Below are 13282 nucleotides of genomic sequence, written 5' to 3'. Positions count from 1 at the left end.
AACCACCAGCCAATCACAGACTAGTATACAGTGGGGCAAAAAAGTATTTAGTCAGCCACCAATTGTGCAAGTTCTCCTACTTAAGAAGATGAGAGAGGCCTGTAATTTTCATCATAGGTATACCTTAACTATGAGAGACAAACTGTGGAGACAAATACAGACAATCACATTGTCTGATTTGGAAAGAATTTATTTTCAAATTATGGTGGAAAATAAGTATTTGGTCAATATCAAAAGTTCATCTCAATACTTTGTTATATATCCTTTGTTGGCAATGACAGAGGTCAAACGTTTTCTGTAAGTCTTCACAAGGTTGTCACACACTGTTGCTTGTATGTTGGCCCATTCCTGCATGCAGATCTCCTCGAGAGCAGTGATGTTTTGGGGCTGTCGCTGGGCAACACGGACTTTCAACTCCTTCCAAAGGTTTTCTATGGGTTTGAAATCTGGAGACTGGCTAGGCCACTCCAGGACCTTGAAATACTTCTTAAGAAGCCACTCCTTTGTTGCCCGGGCGGTGTGTTTGGGATCATTGTCATGCTGAAAGACCCAGCCATGTTTCATATTCAATGCCCTTGTTGATGGAAGGAGGTTTGCACTCAAAATCTCACAACACATGGCCCATTCATTCTTTCATGTACACGGATCAGTCATCCTGTTCCCTTTGCAGAGAAACAGCCCCAAAGCATGATGTTGCTAACCCCCATGCTTCACAGTAGGCATGGTGTTCTTTGGTTGCAACTCAGCATTTTCTGTCCTCCAAACATGATGAGTTGTGTTTCTACCAAACAGTTCTACTTTGGTTTCATCTGACCATATGACATTCTCTGAATCCACTTCTGGATCACCCAAATGCTCTCTAGCATACTTCAGACGGGCCTGGACATGTACTGGCTTAAGCAGGGGGATACGTCTGGCATTGCAGGATCTGAGTCCCTGGCAGCATAGTGTGTTACTGATGGTAGCCTTTGTTACGTTGGTCCCAGCTCTCTGCAGGTCATTCACTAGGTCCCCCGTGTGGTTCTGGGATGTTTGCTCACCGTTCTTGTGATCATTTTGACCCCATGGGGTGAGATCTTGCGTGGAGCTCCAGATCGAGGGAGATTATCAGTGGTCTTATATGTCTTCCATTTTCTAATTATTGCTCCCACAGTTGATTTCTTTACACCAAGCTGCTTGCCTATTGCAGATTCAGTCTTCCCAGCCTGGTGCAGGTCTACAATTTTGTTTCTGGTGTCCTTCGACAGCTCTTTGGTCTTCACCATAGTGGAGTTTGGAGTGTGACTGTTTGAGGTTGTGGACAGGTGTCTTTTATACTGATAAGAAGTTCAAACAGGTGCCATTAATACAGGTAATGAGTGGAGGACAGAGGAGCCTCTTAAAGAAGAAGACACAGGTCTGCGAGAGCCAGAAATCTTGCTTGTTTGTAGGTGACCAAATACTTATTTTCCACCATAATATGCAAATAAATTATTTCCAAATCAGACAATGTGATTGGATTTGTTTCAACATTTTGTCTGTCATAGTTGACGTATACCTATGATGAAAATTACAGGCCTCTCTCATCTTCTTAAGTGGGAGAACTTGCGCAATTGGTGGCTGACTAAATACTTTTTTGCCCCACTGTACGTATACCCTGTGAGCCTGTGCATATGCTTAGTAGGAGCTAGATCCCCAGAAAGTGTGCATATAAAAAGACTGTGCCAAAGTTGATAATGGAAGTAAATTGGAAAGTTTTTCTTGTTAAATGTCACTCTGAGACATTACATGCAACAATTAGTTGTTAAAGTCTTTAGAGGAGTAAAAACAATTTCTGAATAATATATTAAAAAACAGTACTTGCTTATGGGAAAAAAAAGTAATTTCATGCATTTTATTAATGTTTTGAAGTTAAAATTCTATTTCTAGCCGCGTTTCTACTTTGAGAGCTTAAAAGGACATTTTACTGATAATATTTATCTCATGAGAACAACAGTAAATCATTAATATATTTTAGCAACAAAAAGTTTATGTGAAAGTTTAAGTATAAAAAGACCCTAAACATTCAGATCAGGGAGCCTAGCCAAGCTCGGTGATGGACGTCTAGTCTTTGAGCTCCTGGCTGCACGGAGTAAAAAAATCAGTTTAACAGCCACAGTGAGGGTCTTAATGCCTGCCAGAAGCCAGATGGGCAAAGGCTGAGTGCCAGGACTGCCACTAGCCAGCCCAATTGGAGCTCCTATATCGCAGCATGGACAGCAAAACAATCAAATGTGCAGAAAGGACTGCGGCCTGCTATACGGAACCTCACAAACTTACACAATAGCACAATATCCTCCTGGCAGGATGCTCTGATCGCATAACGGCAACCGAATAATGAAAGGCTGAGGACAAAGCATTCAAAGAGGGCCTGGATCACCACCCCAGAAAAAATATGTGAACTTTGGCAGTATGATACGGTAGGCCATTAAGCATCACATGTAGATCAAATAGGTCTAAACCAATCCATAATAAGGATCAGCTAGATGTGGAATTCATAATAGTGAAAACAAGTACAGGATCTTGTATAACAAAGTAGAGAAACGTACAACTCTTATACATGTTAGCTCAGAGATCACACAAGTGACAAAATGCAGCCTTTATAACGATATACAGCGATAGTACAGCATAATAATCCAAACCCCTGCTTGTAAAAGTTGATTTAAGAATAACCTTCAGAGAGTTGCTTGGGAAAACAGACTATGTGATCCTGATCTTTAATTACTGAACAGCATAAGCCCTGTCCCAAAGGGGGATAAAACATAAAAAAGTTTTTGGAAATTTTTATAACTGCAGGAGTACTGAGAATTCATTCCTAATAAATCCAACAGCAGAGGGCAGTGGTGCAACATACGTTTTTCTATTGAGATCTACAAACCCAGAAAAACAGTGAGACATTTATTATTCTATCAGTCAAAGAACTAATCGTTCAGCAGCTGACAATGCCGAGGAACTTTAATATAGATATCATTTCACCTACTTCCATATCATTACAACCATTGCTTGTTTTCCAGTGCTCAGAAGTGTTACTATGTCAGCCAGAAAACCTACTAAGGGAGAAAAATCTACCAAAAACTTATTAGTGAGTACTTTTTTTAAGCCTTCTAAACACACTAAAAATCCAGAATTAACAGAAATGGAAGACGAAGAGGGCTCTGATTCAGAACAAATAACTGCCACTCAGGGAGAAAAACACATACCAGTGACAAAAGCAGATTTACGTGGACTTGTGTCTAGCATTTAGCCGGAAAGTGACAAATGAAGTCCTGGCCTGGCATATAGGCAGATGGGAGCCCCTGCACCTGAAATATGTGGACTGGATGTGGATGACTCCGGTCCACATATTAATGATCACCCTGTGTCACCAGACAGCTTAGCCTCCTGCTCCACCCACCTCTGTCCCATGCACACAATTTTGACTGCAAGTGCTCAAATAGAAGCGGCACTGCAGCAGCATAGCTACGTGGACACGTGTGATAGAGCCGTTGAGATTGCGAGTGACACAGGCGAGGCAGGTCTGCATCCCCAAATAAGTTATAGTCAGTGCCGGTAAGTAAAGTACTGCTTCTAGTGCTTGCTTGATTCAGACTGCTTCACTTCCAACTAAAAACGTTCATAGTGGCTGGGTGATTAATATCGATCTGATCTCACAAATTTAAATATTTATTTTTATGATCATTACTCCCCCCCATGCCCTTGTTTAGGAGCAACCAGGCAGCTGCCAAGGGCACCAGCCACACAGCAGGACGCCTGAGAATAAGATCTGAGCTTTAATCCTGTTGATACACGTACAGTCGTATGCAATTCAGGTATAGCTTAGCTCCCCTATAAAAAAGTGCTTCCTTTATTTTGAGGGATGAGTGGGGGTAATGAAGAGAGGGGGTACTCATAAATGAAAAGCCTAATCAAGGGGTACAGGAGAGAAAAAAGGTTGGGAACCGCTGTTTTAAAGGATTCTCTATACCATGAGATCCTATTATGTCTATTCTCTAAAAGTTAAAATCTAATATTCTAATTATGGGTATGTATCAATAAAAGGTTATTAAGCCGGCATCTTTAAAAACACTCTTTGTGAAGATATATATCTAAAATGAACAACATTCAAAATAACTCCTAACTCCTCATACACTTACTGACACTTGGTTCACCCTTTATGGGAATACTATGGACACAACTTTTTATTCTGCAGCTTACAAAAGCTATACTAGACTAAACTATGTCTATATAAGTCAGATGCTACAACCCTTACTGAGATCATCAGCAATCCACACCTGTGTATGGTCTGACCATTCTATTCTCTATCTAGACTTAGATGGAGTTATAGACCAAGAAGAACTAAGACGTGGACTTTTGACCCCTCATAGCTAAAATATCCATTTAGGTTAGACAAAGTTCCAAAATCGTTAAATGAATTCTGGAACACTAATAAGGGAACTACTACCAACCAAATTTCTCCATGGGCCGCACATAAAGCTTACATAAGGGGGTTGCTAATTCAGAGCAAATCATTCCAAATCAAACACAAAACCTTCATAGCCCAACTTCATCATGAAATAGAGAAGTTAAATTCCCAACACAAACTCACCCAGAGGCACATTGTCCTCACAACCCCCTTACGTCATTTGCGTATCCTATCTTTTCAATGGGATCTTTCTAACTCCGGTATTTAGAGTTGTGTCTGAAGTGAGCGTTAGAAATCTAACGACAAAACTCCAGCCGCAGAAAAAAGTCAGTAGTTAAGAGCTTTCTGGGCTAACGCCGGTTCATAAAGCTCTTAACTACTGTACTCTAAAGTACACTAACACCCATAAACTACCTATGTACCCCTAAACCGAGGCCCCCCCACATCGCCGCCACTCAATTTATTTTTTTTAACCCCTAATCTGCCGACCCCCACCTACGTTATCCTTATGTACCCCTAATCTGCTGCCCCTAACACCGCCGACCCCTATATTATATTTATTAACCCCTAACCTGCCCCCCACAACGTCGCAGACAGCTACCTACAATAATTAACCCCTAATCTGCCGACCTCAAAGAGCCGCCACCTACATTATAGCTATGTACCCCTAATCTGCTGCCCCTAACACCGCCAACCCCTATATTATATTTATTAACCCCTAATCTGCCCCCCTCAACGTCGCCTCCATTTGCCTACACTTATTAACCCCTAATCTGCCGAGCGGACCTGAGCGCTACTATAATAAAGTTATTAACCCCTAATCCGCCTCACTAACCCTATAATAAATATTATTTACCCCTAATCTGCCCTCCCTAACATCGCCGACACCTAACTTCAATTATTAACCCCTAATCTGCCGACTGGAGCTCACCGCTATTCTAATAAATGTATTAACCCCTAAAGCTAAGTCTAACCCTAACACTAACACCCCCCTAAATTAAATATAATTTTAATCTAACGAAATTAATTAACTCTTATTAAATAAATTATTCCTATTTAAAGATAAATACTTACCTGTAAAATAAACCCTAATATACCTACAATATAAATTATATTTATATTATAGCTATTTTAGGATTAATATTTATTTTACAGGTAACTTTGTAATTATTTTAACCATGTACAATAGCTATTAAATAGTTAAGAACTATTTCATAGCTAAAATAGTTAAAATAATTAAAAATTTACCTGTAAAATAAATCCTAACCTAAGTTACAATTAAACCTAACACTACACTATCAATAAATTAATTAAATAAAATACCTATAATTATCTACAATTAAACCTAACACTACACTATCAAAAAATAAATTAAATACAATTCCTACAAATAAATACAATGAATTAAACTAACTAAAGTACAAAAAGTAAAAAAGAACTAAGTTACAAAAAATAAAAAAATATTTACAAACATTAGAAATATATTACAACAATTTTAAACTAATTACACCTACTCTAAGCCCCCTAATAAAATAACAAAGCCCCCCAAAATAAAAAAAATGCCCTACCCTATTCTAAATTACTAAAGTTCAAAGCTCTTTTACCTTACCAGCCCTGAACAGGGCCCTTTGCGGGGCATGCCCCAAGAAGTTCAGCTCTTTTGCCTGTAAAAAAAAACATACAATACCCCCCCCCAACATTACAACCCACCACCCACATACCCCTAATCTAACCCAAACCCCCTTTAAATAAACCTTACACTAAGCCCCTGAAGATCTCCCTACCTTGAGTCGTCTTCACCCAGCTGAGTCAAATTCTTCATCCAAGCGGAGCAAGAAGAGGTCCTCCATACGGTAGAAGTCTTCATCCAAGCGGGGCAGAAGAGGTCTTCCATCCGATTGAAGTCTTCATCCAAGAGGCATCTTCTATCGTCATCCATCCGGAGTGGAGCGGCAGCATCGTGAAGACCTCCGACGCGGAACATCCATCCTGGCCGACGACTGAACGATGAATGACGGTTCCTTTAAATGACGTCATCCAAGATGGCGTCCCTCGAATTCTGATTGGCTGATAGGATTCTATCAGCCAATCAGAATTAAGGTAGGAATATTCTAATTGGCTGATCGAATCAGCCAATCAGAATCAAGTTCAATCCGAATGGCTGATCCAATCAGCCAATCAGATTGAGCTCGCATTCTATTGGCTGTTCCGATCAGCCAATAGAATGCGAGCTCAATCTGATTGGCTGATTCAATCAGCCAATCAGATTTTTCCTACCTTAATTCCGATTGGCTGATAGAATCCTATCAGCCAATCGGAATTTGAGGGACGTCATTCGTCGTTCGTCGTTCAGTCGTCGGCCAGGATGGATGTTCCGCGTCGGAGGTCTTCAGGATGCTGCCGCTCCGCTCCGGATGGATGACGATAGAAGATGCCTCTTGGATGAAGACTTCAATCGGATGGAAGACCTCTTCTGCCCCGCTTGGATGAAGACTTCTACCGGATGGAGGACCTCTTCTTGCTCCGCTTGGATGAAGAATTTGGCTCGGCTGGGTGAAGACGACTCAAGGTAGGGAGATCTTCAGGGGCTTAGTGTTAGGTTTATTTAAGGGGGGTTTGGGTTAGATTAGGGGTATGTGGGTGGTGGGTTGTAATGTTGGGGGGGGGTATTGTATGTTTTTTTTTACAGGCAAAAGAGCTGAACTTCTTGGGGCATGCCCCACAAAGGGCCATGTTCTGGGCTGGTAAGGTAAAAGAGCTTTGAACTTTAGTAATTTAGAATAGGGTAGGGCATTTTTTTATTTTGGGGGGCTTTGTTATTTTATTAGGGGGCTTAGAGTAGGTGTAATTAGTTTAAAATTGTTGTAATATATTTCTAATGTTTGTAAATATTTTTTTATTTTTTGTACTTTAGTAAGTTTAATTCATTGTATTTATTTGTAGGAATTGTATTTAATTTATTTATTGATAGTGTAGTGTTAGGTTTAATTGTAGATAATTATAGGTATTTTATTTAATTAATTTATTGATAGTGTAGTGTTAGGTTTAATTGTAACTTAGGTTAGGATTTATTTTACAGGTAAATTTTTAATTATTTTAACTATTTTAGCTATGAAATAGTTCTTAACTATTTAATAGCTATTGTACCTGGTTAAAATAATTACAAAGTTACCTGTACAATAAATATTAATCCTAAAATAGCTATAATATAATTATAATTTATATTGTAGCTATATTAGGATTTATTTTACAGGTAAGTATTTATCTTTAAATAGGAATAATTTATTTAATAAGAGTTAATTAATTTCGTTAGATTAAAATTATATTTAATTTAGGGGGGTGTTAGTGTTAGGGTTAGACTTAGCTTTAGGGGTTAATACATTTATTAGAATAGCGGTGAGCTCCAGTCGGCAGATTAGGGGTTAATAATTGAAGTTAGGTGTCGGCGATGTTAGGGAGGGCAGATTATTGGTTAATACTACTTATTATAGGGTTAGTGAGGCGTATTAGGGGTTAATAACTTTATAATAATAGCGGTGCGGTCCACTCGGCAGATTAGGGGTTAATAAGTGTAGGCAGGTGGAGGCGACGTTGTGGGGGGCAGATTAGGGGTTAATAAATATAATATAGGGGTCGGCGGTGTTAGGGGCAGCAGATTAGGGGTACATAGGGATAATGTAAGTAGCGGCGGTTTACGGAGCGGCAGATTAGGGGTTAATAATAATATGCAGGGGTCAGCGATAGCGGGGACAGCAGATTAGGGGTTAATAAGTGTAAGGCTAGGGGTGTTTAGACTCGGGGTACATGTTAGAGTGTTAGGTGCAGACGTAGGAAGTGTTTCCCCATAGCAAACAATGGGGCTGCATTAGGAGCTGAACGCGGCTTTTTTGCAGGTGTTAGGTTTTTTTTTCAGCTCAAACAGCCCCATTGTTTCCTATGGGGGAATCGTGCACAAGCACGTTTTTGAGGCTGGCCGCGTCCGTAAGCATCTCTGGTATCGAGAGTTGCAGTGGCGTTAAATATGCTCTACGCTCCTTCTTTGGAGCCTAACGCAGCCATTCTGTGGACTCTCAATACCAGAGTTATTTTAAAGGTGCGGCCAGAAAAAAGCCAGCGTTAGCTACGCGGGTCCTTACCGACAAAACTCTAAATCTAGCCGTAAGAGAACGTAACAGAGCGTCAAACATCCCTTCTATTTTACTCCCAAATGGCACCTTAACCTCCCACCCTCAACAAATAGTTGATGCATTCGCCGATTTCTACGGGAATCTGTATGATGAGAAGAAAGTCACATCCTCCCCAAATCTAAACTTAAAAACCAAGACCTTCTTAGAGGAAGCAAATTTAAAAATTATTTCTAAACAAAATAAAGAAATCCTTAATGCTCCAATAACAAAGGCTGAAGTCCTGGCAGTTATAAAGGATCTCAAGATAGGAAAGGCAGCGGGACCGGATGGATTTGCCAGTGAATATTACAAAACTTTTAAGCATATACTAGTACCCCATATCACAGACTTTTGTAACCACATTTTAGAAAGCCAAACGATACCCCCTGAATTATTACAAGCAAAAATAGTAATGATTCCAAAACCAGGCTAACAGACTAAACCCTATACTCCAATTTCACAAAAAGAACAGCACCAACCAAAGATGAATAAAAGTGTATCTTTATTGGGACATCTCCAAACACAGCACAGAACACGACGTTTCGGTCAGATGACCTTAATCATCAGATGATTAAGGTCATCTGACCGAAACGTTGTGTTCTGTGCTGTGTTTGGAGATGTCCCAATAAAGATACACTTTTATTCATCTTTGGTTGGTGCTGTTCTTTTTGTGAAATTGGACATTATTGGAGGTCATTGGCAGGACCTGGGTACGTGCACCTCCCTGCAGATTGATGCTGTTTTCATTCTTCCATATATTTAAACCCTATACTCCCCTCGTTGATAAACTCAGATCAGTTGGATTTTATTGGGGATAGGGAGGCTCCAGATAATATTAGGTGGATGATAAATATAATAGACTACCTGGGTAAAACACAGGTGCCTTCTCTGCTTCTATCGTCAGATGCGGAGAAGACATTTGACAGGATAGATTGGAATTATATGAAGGCGGTTTTAGCTCACATGGGCTTTGAGGGTTCATTTATTAAAGGGACAGTCTACAATAGAATTGTTATGGTTTTAAAAGATAGATAATACCTTTATTACCCATTCCCCAGTTTTGCATAACCAACACAGTTACTGTATATTAATATACTTTTTACCACTGTAGATGCAGATGTGCTAATTAACCCCTTAATGACCACAGCACTTTTCCATTTTCTGTCTGTTTGGGACCAAGGCTATTTTTACATTTTTGCGGTGTTTGTGTTTAGCTGTAATTTTCCTCTTACTCATTTACTGTACCCACACATATTATATACCATTTTTCTCGCCATTAAATGGACTTTCAAAATCTACCATTGTTTTCATCATATCTTATAATTTGCTATAAAAAAAATACAAAATATGATGAAAAAATGGAAAAAAACACACTTTTTCTAACTTTGACCCCCAAAATATGTTACACATCTACAGCCACCAAAAACACCCATGCTAAATAGTTTCTAAATTTTGTCCTGAGTTTAGAAATACCCAATGTTTACATGTTCTTTGCTTTTTTTGCAAGTTATAAGGCAATAAATACAAGTAGCACTTTGCTATTTCCAAACCACTTTTTTTCAAAATTAGCGTTAGTTACATTGGGACACTGATATTTGTCTGGAATCCCTGAATATCCATTGACATGTATATATATTTATTTAGAAGACATCCCAAAGTATTGATCTAGACCCATTTTGGCATATTTTATGCCACCATTTCACCGCCAAATGCGATCAAATAAAAAAAATTGTTCACTTTTTCACAAATTTTTTCACAAACTTTAGGTTTCTCACTGAAATTATTCACAAACAACTTGTGCAATTATTGCACAAATGGTTTTAAATGCTTCTCTGGGATCCCCTTTCTTTAGAAATAGCAGACATGTATGGCTTTGGCGTTGCTTTTTGGTAATTAGAAGGCTGCTAAATGCCACTGCGCACCACATGTGTATTATGCCCAGCAGAGAATGGGTTAATTAGGGAGTATGTAGGGAGCTTCTAGGGTTAATTTTAGCTGTAGTATAGTGTAGTAGACAACCCCAATATTGATCTAGGCCCATTTTGGTATATTTCATGCCACCATTTCACCGCCAAATGCGATCAAATTAAAAAAATGTTAAATTTTTCACAATTTTAGGTTTCTCACTGAAATTATTTACAAACAGCTTGTGCAATTATGGCACAAATGGTTGTAAATGCTTCTCTGGGATCCCCTTTCTTTAGAAATAGCAGACATGTATGGCTTTGGCGTTGCTTTTTGGTAATTAGAAGGCCGCTAAATGCTGCTGCGCACCACACGTGTATTATGCCCAGCAGTGAATGGGGTTAATTAGGTTGTTTGTAGGGAGTTTGCAGGGTTAATTTTAACTTTAGTGTAGAGATCAGCCTCCCACCTGACACATCACACCCCCTGATCCCTCCCAAACAGCTCCCTTCCCTCCCCCCACCCCACAATTGTCCCCGCCATCTTAAGTACTGGCAGAAAGTCTGCCAGTACTAAAATAAAAGGCACTTTGAATATTTAAAAAAAAAAAAGAGCATATTTACATATGCTGCTATGTAGGATCCCCTCTTAGCCCCCAACCTCCCAGATCCCCCCTAAAACAGCTCTCTAACCCCCCCTCTGCCTTATTGGGGGCCATCTTGGGTACTGGCAGCTGTCTGCCAGTACCCAGTTTGCATCAAAAAAAGGGTTTTATTATTTTCTTTTTCTTTTTTTCTGTAGTGTAGCTTCCCCCCCACAGACTAACATCCCACCAGCCATACCGATCTAGCTAAATTAAAAATAATATCCCCCTTTTTCCCCACTTCAAATTCAAATATTTCTGTAGTGTAGCGGTTCCCACCCGCTCCCTCCCCGTGCACGTGCCTGCCCCCGCCTCCCCGTGCACGTGTGTGCGTCCGTGCGCGCCCCCGGGCATCCCCGCCCCGATCCTGCCCACCTCCGCATCATCCAGGGCCATCGATGGCCGCCACCCGCCTCCCACACCTGCGCTCCCACCCACCAACGAACTTAGCCGTTAATGTCCGGTGCAGAGAGGGCCACAGAGTGTCTCTCTCTGCATCGGATGGCTAAAAATGGTTATTGCAGGATGCCTCGATATCGAGGCATCACTGCAATAACCGGAAAGCAACTGGAAGCGAGCAGGATCGCTTCCAGCTGCTTTCCACACCGAGGACGTGCAGGGTACGTCCTCAGGCGTTAACTGCCTTTTTTTTGAGGACGTACCCTGCACGTCCTCGGTCGTTAAGGGGTTAATAGAAAACCGATGACTTTTACTCAAATTCAGGATTATAACTCCTATGAATCTACATTGATATCAATATCTTCAACTTACCTCAGTTATTCTACAATATATAAAAACACAAAAATTGGAAACCACAACTTTACAGCTCTAATTAAAAAATCCACGTAGGCCCAAACAAACCATTTCAAAACTTTATACTACGATCCAATCATTATCGGATAACACAAAATCCAATATAATTTAAAATAGGAAACAGACTTAAACATAACAAAGGAAAGCATGGGATGAAATTTTTAATCATTTTTTGTTGGTACCTGACACCCCTAAAAACCTTACACATGTCCCCATCCAACAACAGATTATGCTACAGAGGTTGTGGAGCTATAGGCCCTTATTGCCACATGTGATGATAAATAAGTAACATTGCACCCATCGGTGCACAACACAATATATTGATATAAAACAAAGAACATATATACAGAAGATAACTGAAGCAGTGGCGGTGTAACCCTTATCTGGGCTAGAACACCGCCATATTGCAAATTATACAATATCATATTTGAGTGTAATTAGTTGTTCCATGGGGGAGTAGGAGGGGAGCAGGGGGGAGGGGGGCAGTATATGGGTAAAGGGGAAGATCAGGGGAGCCCAATAGGGGGCTTCTGTTAATCCAGGAAGAGTATACGCAGTGTGACAGGAGTAGTTGACAGTGTACTCTAAATAGAAAGGCACAGGAGGAGGCCAAGTGTAACCCTCCAAATACAGGACAGGATATTGGGGGGCCCTATATATCTATGTTCGGAAACCAATGTGTATCAAACTTGGATTTCCAATCAGCCCAAATCATTTCAAATAAGTCTATTTTTCCAGAGGAGAGAAAGATATTCTTCTCCCCTTCGCATACATGTAAGCCATGAGCCTGGTTATGTCAGACCATGGGGGGGGGGGGGGGGGCGGGGGTTGTCGCCTTCCAGGATCTGGCTATTGATAGTTTAACCACTGAGAACAAATAGATACCAAAATATCCTTGGTACTTAGGCAACCCAGTAAAGATAATCTAACAATTATGTGTTACCCTGCGCAGGAAAAATGAAAACACCAATAAGCCAATAGGTAATGGAGAAACCCCTCTCTCCACAAATAAGGCAAAAAACTAATAAAAAACTTGCTCCAAAACGAAACAAGAAATTTGGAACCCTTAGCGCTGCAACAAGTGCTGCTAAAATTGGTGATTGGATAAAATATGATATGACCTATGTCAGAGGGTACAAAGTTTAAAAGCTTTTGGCCTTAAGAAAAATGAATAATCAAATTTTTAAAAAAATGAATTTATTACAGATATAACTAAAATAATTAATTATAGACAAAGTGCTGATCAGCAACTAAAACAAAAACAAAACACAAGTGTAGTATCAGATACTAAAATGGAGTTAAAAATACATTAAAAAACTCAAACAAATGGACCCT

The sequence above is a fragment of the Bombina bombina genome, chromosome 3 (genome assembly GCF_027579735.1).
Source record: "Bombina bombina isolate aBomBom1 chromosome 3, aBomBom1.pri, whole genome shotgun sequence".
Lineage (NCBI taxonomy): Eukaryota > Metazoa > Chordata > Amphibia > Anura > Bombinatoridae > Bombina > Bombina bombina.
Note: the sequence above shows the minus strand (reverse complement) of the source record.